At 37.5% G+C, this 10,599-nt stretch overlaps 1 protein-coding gene across 4 annotated transcripts in view; it reads left to right on the plus strand.

The window, feature by feature from the left end:
* The window catches only part of GPM6A (glycoprotein M6A), a 177,250-nt gene that overhangs the window by 308 nt on the left and 166,343 nt on the right, over positions 1–10,599 (plus strand). For 2 of the 4 annotated variants that reach the window (XM_083835362.1, XM_083835363.1), the window contains exon 2: positions 1,551–1,633. The gene's annotated coding sequence lies outside the window, so the exon portion shown is untranslated. The remainder of the gene's footprint in view (positions 1–1,550; positions 1,634–10,599) is intronic. The other 2 variants (XM_083835364.1, XM_083835365.1) reach the window with 1 other exon arrangement.

Consider the following 10,599-nt stretch of genomic DNA (forward strand, 5'->3'; position numbering starts at 1 on the left):
CTACTAAGAGCAAATCCTAATTCTAACTTCTCTGTGACTTTGAGATCAAGAAATGTATCACGGTGAAATGTGCTGTTTTATTGCCATCCACTTCTGTCACACAAAATCTTATCTGGAGCATTAGTTACAGTTACCAGAGCCTTAGGTTTTTACAGAAATGCCTCTTGCTCTTTTTCCATCACTGAAAGCCAAACTGGAGTTTATTCAACTAGTTGTTCCTTTTCTTACCAGAGTTCTATAGTTTCTCCTTTACTTGCTTTATTAAATCAAAATAGAATGCATTTATCCCAGATATGAATAAAACAATAAAACAAGTAGAAATATAACTTTTAAATGGGTCAAAAATGGAGTTTCAATTTCTAGTGTGTGTAGAATCAATGAGTATTTAAAACTTTGAAGACTTTCGATTTATTCCTATGATGTGACTGACCTCTGGTGGGAGTCAGCAAATACAAATTTATTTTATTTTTTTGATAGGAATGTTTTATTTCCACTAGTGATCCTGTGACATCATTATCCTGCTGCCTGGCAGTGATTGTGTGCTTTTCTACCTCATCATAACTATTGAACTGCTTCTAGCAAAGGATTCCATGTAGGAATCGGGCTGCTGATGGTTTTTCTCCATTCTTGCTGAGAAGTGCTTACAGAATGGTGTCAAAAAAGAAAACACTTGAAAGAAGTTTTTTTCCTTACATTTAGTTCATGTATTTGTTTTGTTACATGCATACAGTCCCTGCTATGTCAAAAATCAATAGCTTTAATAATCCAGAATGAGTTCCTTGGGAGGAGCTGCCACCTCGGCAGGACTGTTGAAGCTGTCACTTGGTAGTTACAACATTATGTTTGCCTAGAATTAATTTCTGGAAGTAGAATATTTGTCACAGAATCCAACATTTGCAAATGAGATCAGACAAAATCAGAAAGTTCCACTTGCCCGTAACAACTTGTACTAGCTAGATTTTGAACACAGAGATTCTGCATGACCTAAGGAAGTGAAAAATGACAGATTCTTTAGGGCTGATGGTTACCAGTATTTTCCAAAAAGCAGCATTTTTAACAACCCAGGGTGCTCACTACTCCAACCTGGCTGACAGTGAGGCCCTAGCTCTAAAATCTCGCACTGGGGTGAGATTCAGTCTGAGACTGGGGCAATTACCTGCGCTTGCCTGTGGGTATCTAACCTGCTTTTGCAGCCAGTCTCTCACAGGAGTCCCCCAAGATCTTGCAGTCTCTCAGAGCACCCCAGTTTGCTAGAGTCCAGGTCTCCTCAGGCCTGCATTGTGGTGCAGGTGCCCTCAGCTGCAGGATAAACTCGGCCAGCTCATTGAGAGGAGCCTGCAGGCAGCCCCGTCTTGGGACTTGGCAGTTACATCACGTGCCTTTATCTATTTATCTATCTTCACCCTTGCCTTTATCTAAAACTGCAGCAAGAAGTCCTCATGTGAATATCTGTTTTCTGTTTGGCAGTAGAAATAATTAATAGAGTTGTCTTCTTCTAAGAAAATCCTGTAGTGACTCAAATGACCAACATGGGGATACCTTTTCCACAGACAGGGTCTGCACAGTGTGCTGCTTTCTGCTCAGAGGCCGATTTGATGCTGCTCAGCTTGGGATTCCTGGCATCTGAAGGGAGGTAAGGTTAACTATACTATTCTCTTTCTCTCTCTTTTTTTTTTTTTTTTTTGTTAACTCTGATAAACACCTTTTAAATAATGCCGTACACTGCTTTGGTGCACCTCTTATTCGGATAACAACTAACCAGAATCTCCTGGTGGAAAACACCTCCCTTTCTGTTATATTTTTTCCTTTTTTTTTTTTTTCTTCAGAAACATATGTGGGATTTCTAGCCTACTGTGAAAAAATAACTTTAAAGGCATGTTGATGCTAGTTAAAACAAATATTTAAGAATCCAAAAAGCGCCAAGGTATATTTTGTTCCCTTCTCTGGGTATTATTGGTTTGGCAGGATTCCTTCAAGGCAGAAAGAGCAAAGGTCTGGAAAATGCAATTATGTGTTTCTCCTTTCTAAATAGACCAGAATAGATACTGTGCTAGAGGACTAGTGAGGACAGGGAAATGGCTAAGGCTTGTAAAGCCAGAGTACAATTATTGCAAACCAAATTAGTTCAAAATTAGGACTATAAAAATGCAGAATGAATCTGTTGCCCATCCAAAGCCCTAGCTTCATCTTTTGTGATAAAAAATGCAGCACTTATTTTGTCCAGTCTTTTTTAAATTTTAATATTCTAACTCTTTAATATTTTAAGTCACAAATAGTGGCTTTATAGCGTAATCTCAGCTTTGGTTTACATGTGGGAACCATGCTGGAAGACATTATAACACAGAGGAAGTGATCCTGATGTCTATTCTGACCCCGATAAGCCTCTTTAGCTAGTGCCTGTACTTAGCCTGAGTGGCCTCTGAATGACACTACCCCACACCCTGTTACACTAGCTTGCAGGTATTGTGGAGGATGTGCAGATGTTACAAGAGGATGTACAGGTGGTCCTACCTGATGTTCTGACATATATGACCTGTCCTTTGCAGACATTTCACACTCTTTAGGTGAGAAATTAGTGGTGGGAAAAAAGATTACCTTTAGCTGAGAGATGAGTAGTTGCCTGGTGAGGAAAAGGACTCTGAAAGCGTGGCAGGTGGCAAGGTGTGCTGAACCTCTCCACAGACGGGAATTCTGTGCAGCATACCATGGCCACCTTTAAGAGGACTGTCTGACGCCGACACACCTCAGCAGTCTTAGCATCAGAAAGGACACAGGATTCACTCATTACTCTCACATTCTAACTATTCAGGAAATAGCATTTAACCTTCTATACATGTTGAGCCACCTCTCTTACTGAGATCCAGAAAGAAACTGACCAACTGAAAACCATGTGACTTGTGAATTTTTGGGAAATTGCTCTGAAATATTAGCAATCATAAGCCATTAACCTCTGTAAGCTTTTATCAGTACTCTACAGACTTCAGAATCAGATTATTGTTTTTTTAATTATATCTCCAGGAAACAATTGAACAACCATATATACAAAACACAAAGGGAAAGTGTTAGCACCTTTCTTAGGATCATGCATTATCTAGGGTTAACTTTTAAAAATACTGGAATACAGCTGTTAATCTTAGTTATTGGACTGGTGTGACTATCCTCTAATGATTATCCTTGCCATCCTCCTTTAATGTTAGCTAGATTCTAGTTCCTAGATTCATTCTATTACTCTTAAAAAAGTTTGCTGAAATTGACAATTCTATCACTATTGTTTCTATCTGACAGCAATATCAGAAAGACAGCTTCTATCTGACAATTCTATCACTGGCTGCGTCTTTTCAAGTTGGTGTTCCGGAGAGGATCACCCTGTAAAACAAAATGAAGAGACCTATCAGGGCCATTCGGTTGCTGTAGTTTGGCTTTAAGATAAGTCAAGGTTGCCTCTCTCTATTAATTAAATGTGGACAGTTTCTTTCAGTTGTTTTTTTGTTGTTTTGTTTCTTTATTGTTTTTTAATCAGAAATTTCTACCTTATCTGAGGATTTTAAAGCAGTGTTGGAAGTTAAAAATGCTGTTTTTTCACATTATAGGCCTTTTCATATTTCATAACTGTTCTGTTAAGTCTCTTGCCTGTACCTCATATTCCTGTTATTAGCCTCTGCATCAGGACAGCATGCATCACCTATCACCTCTCAGGAGTTTTGATTCCTACCCCTCAAACACCTTGCACTTCTGCTCACTATTCCTGTGAGCAACATTTTTGCCATTTCTTTTTTTTTTTTTTTTTCTGGGTTCCCCTGAAGGATGATAGACATTATTTTCATCTCCATTGGAATGAATTCTTGCTGTTTGTACATACAAGTTGCATTGTAAAAGGCAGCGCATGTCATTGTGTGTGCTCAGGTCATATAGCAGTCACTCCTGTCAACGTATGGGCCTGTACAACCAAGGTGTACTGCTAACATTTTGCTTGAAATTGCTGTCTTAAAGTGTCTTCTGCAGAGGCCACTACAGCGTATTGCATAACTAAATATCAAGTGCAAAGTGAATGAAAAACCTAAAATGATAAATCTGAGAACTAACATTTATAACTTTCCCAGATATTACAAAACATGTAGTCAACGGACCTGTTGGTTTCAAGATATGTTGTGTTTTCCCTCTTGCTTGCTTCCTTCCTCTTTGTAGCCTTTGGAGATAAAAAGAGAAAGAGAAGGGTATTAACTATCCTGTCATTCAGTCCCACTAACAACACTTCCTATTTCACAGATAGCAATCATCTTTTCTCTCAAGTGATTTATTTCATACATTTCAAATTAAACTTGAAGCAATTATTCTCATCTTACATTTGGCATGAATTAAACCCTGTGAACTGGGTTTCTTTCTTTTTTCCTAAATATCTTGGCACTAATTTGAACTAATAGATAAAGAAGTCTGAAATATTTGTGTTGACTCAGAAGCTACTGTTATGAGTTGCTTAAATTTTATAACAACAAAGCACTCAGTTTGTTTAGTTTTAGTTAATTGCAGAAAACAGCAGTAATTTTAGTCTTTAATGGTAAATATATTTTCTACTCGTTTTCAGTAACTCTTTGCAGGTAGAAAGGATGAAGAATATATTGCGAACTCTACTACAACTGTGATGAATTGGCTTAAATTTATCCTTGTTTGTGCTGCAAACTCTTATCACTTACAATGAATTTGGGGTAATCCCAAGTTAGGTTCACAAGAAAATGAGGCCTGAGGTGCCATGAGACAGGATGAGATGCCATGAGGCAGAATGATGTGCGGTGAAGCTCGGTGAAGTGGATTGAGTCTCAGCATTGTTGTAAACGACTGGAGGGAGAGAGCAGGCCTTGTTGTGCCCTTACAGTCCATAACCACGGCTCCCCTCACAGGGCTGTGGGAGGCCGTGGCTAACATATGAGTAGGATGCTGTTCGTGCAAAATCAGTGTCAGGCTCAGGCTAAAAGGTTTGGCCATTATTAAAAATGCTGCAGAGGCACCTGCATGCATTTGAAATCTTGCTTGTATCGTGCATTCATGCAAAGCAGTTGCTGAGTGCTCCTTTATGTATGTTTATAAAGGCTGAACCAAAGTGTTTTAATGTCAGGAAGCAGGAAACACTGTCTCACAGGGTACCTGACCCTGTCTCAAGTAGTCAGATGTCACAGCATTGCTAAGGCCCGGATCCATCAGCTTTGAGACACAAAGACTGAAGTTACCACTTCGGCTAGAAAAGTCTTTTTGTCGTGTTCTGACAACCCCAGTTGGATCCAGACATGGTGGATTTGATGAGTTCAGATTCACTGCCAAGGCTAAGGTTGATACATGTATGGGCTGTGGAGCTCCCTGGGGCACACAGCGGGATGGGGGTATGCAATGGTGCTGCATGCAGCCACTGCAGGGTCTGTGGCACGTGTTGGGACAGACCTCACTGCTTTGTGAGAAAGAGACCAGAAGTTGCCTGGAGTCTATTTACCATTTGTGCTAGAACTTTGTTTTTAAGACAGTCCTATGAGTTCACTGCTTGTGCACTAGATCATGAGGGAGAACTAGAGTCTGATCTCCGCCCTTCTGGATCTGTGAAGTTATCTCTTTACTGCTCTTGCTGTGTCCTCCCATGAACTTCAGTTGTCCCTGCCTATTTCGATTCCTTGCTACTTCTTTCAGTCCCTCTTCTGTTTCTTTTATCTTTGAGTGGCCTTTCAGGGACCAAGTGCACAGCTAATTATTTTTTTCTAACCCTTTTGCCTTACTATGCTTTTTTCTAAAGTTTAAATCTACCTTATTGTAGCATCTCCTTGGCAGGAGTTCTCTTGAATTTTTTGCCTTTCTTCTCCTATCATTTGCTCTTGATTACAGGTTGAAAGCTGGCAGTGTAAGTATGGGATGATAACTCAGTCAATACCAAGGGATATGATATCAGGTAGTGACAGTTTAATTCTTCAGTTGAAGAATTAAAAAAATGAAAACAAAAACAAAACCCCAACATCTGGAGTTCACATACTCTTCTTATGTATACTAGGATGGTATAAGTATTACCCTTCATATGCAGAGAATAGAGGATTAAAGAACAATTCCACTTCTTTCACATTTCTTTCCAAAATCTTCCTTGCTCTATATCCGCCCTCCCATCACCTCAGTGTCACTCAAATCCTTCAGTTTTCATTGAATAAAATAGGATATTATATTTCTTGTCAGGTGCTTTCATGCAGGTGTAATTTCTTCATGCTTGCTTACTCATCTCTGGAGGCTAAATCAGTGTTTTTCAGGAGCGGAACATAGTGAATGTAACTGGAACTGGACTAAGATCCAGGACTCAGACCTTGTTGTTTTCAAATTGAGAAAATTCTGTAATCTACATTAAATAAAATGTACAGTAACTATTTTTATAGAAGCAATACACCGAAAAAACTTGCCTTTTAGAGAACTTTACAGTACCGAGATAACGGGATAATGAATTCTGGCTGTCATTGTATCAAGCAAAAGTTTTGTTGTTGTTTCCAGTGGGGGCAAGATTTCACTTGGAGGTAATTGAAACAGAAAGATGAATATCAAGGTCAAGTTTTGAAGATGCTGTGACTTCACAGTTTACTGAAACCTCAAACGTACTGCTAGGCAAGTACAACAGAACTACTGTAGTAGATAAATGCATTGTACCATTTCAATTTAAGGTGTTGGAAACTATACATTTTTGAGCTCTAGTTAACTCTACTTTCAAGAGCTGTCACAGTGGCTCAGATTTATATTAATCTAGACTAATGTGTCTGGTTGTATCACTGTTTTGATCTATGATGTAATTTTTTTCTATCTTAACCAAAGCAGAGGATGGAAAAGGCAAAATTTGTTCAAAATTTGTCTGACACAAGCTAGTTAAGAGTATTCATTTGTTTAATTTTTTACCTTTTTAAAGTTTTCATTTATGTATAAGCATATCCTAAGTTGGTGTATGGCAAACCTAGAGGAATTGCTACTAGGTTGATATTGTGCTTTATATAGATATATTAATTTCATTTGTATATAAGTTCTTGGTTTTTTGTAGGTGCAGTACTAAATTACTGAAGAGTGTAATTCTAATTTAAGTAAATAGCAAGAGAGAAATAAATGATGACTGTTCAGATTGACATGCTCATTATCAACGTATAATCTGTTAACTTCCCACTAGCTCTCATAAAAGGTCTGAAACCTTCAAAAGTATAGGAAGCATACCTTCCTTCTTTTATGCAAAATTTTGCAAGAGAAGAAAGGAGACATCTGCTTTTAGACTTCTGTGGTGTTAGAGTGGAATGTAACTTTCATCTGCAAATCGTTATTTAAATGTGGAAACAAAAATCAGTTGACCATAGATATTATGTATTCTGTCTCTGCCTAATCATATCTACAAACTCAGTCTTATTCATTGATATAAGCGCAAGTGACAGTTCATTTATTATTGGGGTAGGCAGAGTTTTGAAAATATTTGAGGCACAAATTATAATTAATTGGTATTATATATTGATTAGTTGATGGGCTTAATATTACACTAAGAATGTGAATTTATTTCAGTCTGCATGCGATTGCTCATGAAGCATGAGTTTTCATTTTACTCCTTTTCAGCTGCTTATTTCTGGTCCATTTTGTGACTTCAGCAGCTTTATTTATTTCTGTCTGGAGTAATCATTTCTAAGACGTATAGTAAAATTAGTTTGCTAGCAAGAAGACCCAAATTAAAAAATGAAACATAAACTGAATTTATCTTGATGCCTTGAAAAAACAAACCTGTGAAAGATTCAAAATATATAGCTAGCTTTAACACAAAATGGGAGGTGAAAGGGAAAGACTTGCACTGGTTTATTATTAACTTGCTCTCTTCACCTGAATAGCAAGAAATAATCTTTGTCCCTCTTGCCTGTGGGAAGCATGCAGATATTCATACTGGTCTAATCCATTTTGGAAACAAATGGAAGCAAAACAGTTGAATACTTTGAGTATATGTGCACAGTTAAGTGACACTTAGACACTTAACAGTGAGTTTTAGAGTTTGTTATCTTTGAAAGTACATATTTCCATAGTCTATTAAAATTATCAATATGTTAATTTCTAATAATAACTACACTAGAAAATCTACTAGCCTCTGATGTTGGTATGTATACATGTTTCAGAGTCAGTGGTTGATAATGTACAGCTATTGTAGGACAAAAACTCTTTGCTGGCATTAAGAATTTGTCTAGGGGCCAGAAAGCTGTTCAATTTATTCTCTGCTAGGGCTTTCATGCTGTCTTCTGTCAATGTGATTAATAGAAGAAATAATCATGGGCAGTGAATTCTCATCAGATGCCTTCCAACTAGATGCCCCATTTTATAAAATGTAAGTTTTTAACACGTTTGACATTGTCAAAAGGAAGCTTTTCTTTTTGATGAAAAACATGAAATTGAACATCTCTGACAGGAAAATAACCCCTTAAAATAAACCAGTTTCCTGTGGAAACACTGTCTTGTTTTTCCAGTAGTGGAATTTTTGTTGTAAAATCTTGATAGTTTACTCAGAATGTTTAAAGAATAATACCTATCTGTAGCTGCTATTTAGTGTGTGTATATATAGATAGATAGATAGATTTAATTTTGTGTCCGTTAATATAAAATATTTTGGAGGGAGCTGATGAGTTTTTGGACTTGTAATTCTAGTTAACAATTTAACCTCCTGGAGAATGCTAATTCTTCATATTACTTACCATCTTAAATACGTGAGTGTAACAATCTACTTTTATGTGCAATTAGAAAACATACATGTTTCAGATGAAGGATGACAGTCGAGTTTTCTGTAGCCCATAGTACATAGATTTGAGTTTGCTTGGCACACTGTAAACATATTGCTAATTCTTGCAACTGACATTCTAACAGCTCTGAAGATGTGTTTTGTATTCTGTGTCTGTGTCTTGCTCAGATTTTTTGAACATTTTAAAAAAACATGGTGGTCTTGGTCTGCCTTCATTCCAGAATTCGTAAGCAAAAAAAAAATAATATATAGGTGTTTGTGCAAATACAGAATGTGAAAGGTAATAATTGCTTTTTTTTTTTTTTTTAATCCATTGCTGAAAACTTATATGATGCAACATTGGTAATAAGGCAAAAACATTTTTTGGTCTGCTATACTTGTTAAATAATTACATATATCTGCTTGACTTGCCTAAACAAGAGTAATATATTCTTCAAAAAAATAACTAATTTTACTTTTCATAATGTTGAACATTCATAATCCAGTTCCAGTGGATACTCCATTACTTTCAACACAGTCCTAATCCAATACTCTGTACCGTATGATTTACCAAATCTGAAATAATTATAATGTCCCCTTTGCTGTGTAACTGAAGCTTAAGACAATGATATCCAAACCAAATCATAGATAAGGATATTTTTAGATTCTTTGCTCTTCATTATATGACCTTCTCCTTTCCCTTCCTTTCCCTTCCTTTCCCTTCCTTTCCCTTCCTTTCCCTTCCTTTCCCTTCCCTTCCCTTCCCTTCCCTTCCCTTCCCTTCCCTTCCCTTCCCTTCCCTTCCCTTCCCTCCCCCCCTTTTTTTTTCTTTCCTTCCTTAATCCTTGGTACATTTACTTGTAGCTCTAGAAAAGATAAGCCAAGTGAGTTTTCCTCTCTAACTGCAAATCTTGCAGCTTTCAGAACGCTCTTCTCCAGTAACAGGCTCAAAGCTTTTGCCTTCCTGCTGGGACCCCATCTCCCAGCCTTACACACTGCTTGTTGAGGCTGACTGCTTCACTCAGCACTACTGAGAAATGTAGCATCAGCAGGGTTAGTTTTGAGGATGTAGAAGTGCTTTTTTTTTTTTTCTTCAGGATTATTTGACTTGGGAATCTTAAAGATCAGCATAAAAGATACTGACTTTGAATTGCTGTTCTCAGAGGAATCAGTGCACTGTCAAGAAATGCAGGCTCATTTTGCACTTATTTATTTATTTATTTATTTATTTATTTTTCTGTAAGCTGTTTATGTTACCTGCATGGCAGAATGCTGTGGTTTGTGTTTTTCTTTGTTTTGTTTTGTTTTTGATCGATGGTAGTTGGTCCTGTAAAAACATGTAAGAGTTATGGTATTTCTGGCTGCATGATCACCTCCATACTCCATTCAGGCTTGTTTATTTATTGCACCACATGCAGGCAATTTATATTTGAATTGCAGCATATGCCAGTGACGTACTGTATTTGGCACAGCTGAATAAGGTGAGCTGACTGTTGGCCAGTGGGGAAGATTTCTTTAAGGCTTTCTTTACAATCTTCTAATGCTCTGTAGCATAAAAATAGATAGCAACACAATTTATCTGAGCAGATATTTCCAGCCTGTACGAAAAAAGCAGGGTTAAAGCCTGGTGAAGCATTTCCTCATTATGAAACTTAGCACATGGGAGCTTCTTTTATGCTGTGACTGCTGTATGAAGCTGAGGTCAAAACCAGTCCCTGTAAACATGGGAGCATTGCAAATGCTCCTACCTGCTGACAGCTGGTCACTAAGATTTTGAGACTCCTCTGTTTGTTGAGTGAACTCAGAGGACTGACTGGAGTTCTCTGAACTTAAACACTGCTTATTTTGGTGTCCTGTAGAGCAGC

This window comes from Anser anser, assembly GCF_964211835.1.
Source record: "Anser anser genome assembly, chromosome: 4".
Lineage (NCBI taxonomy): Eukaryota > Metazoa > Chordata > Aves > Anseriformes > Anatidae > Anser > Anser anser.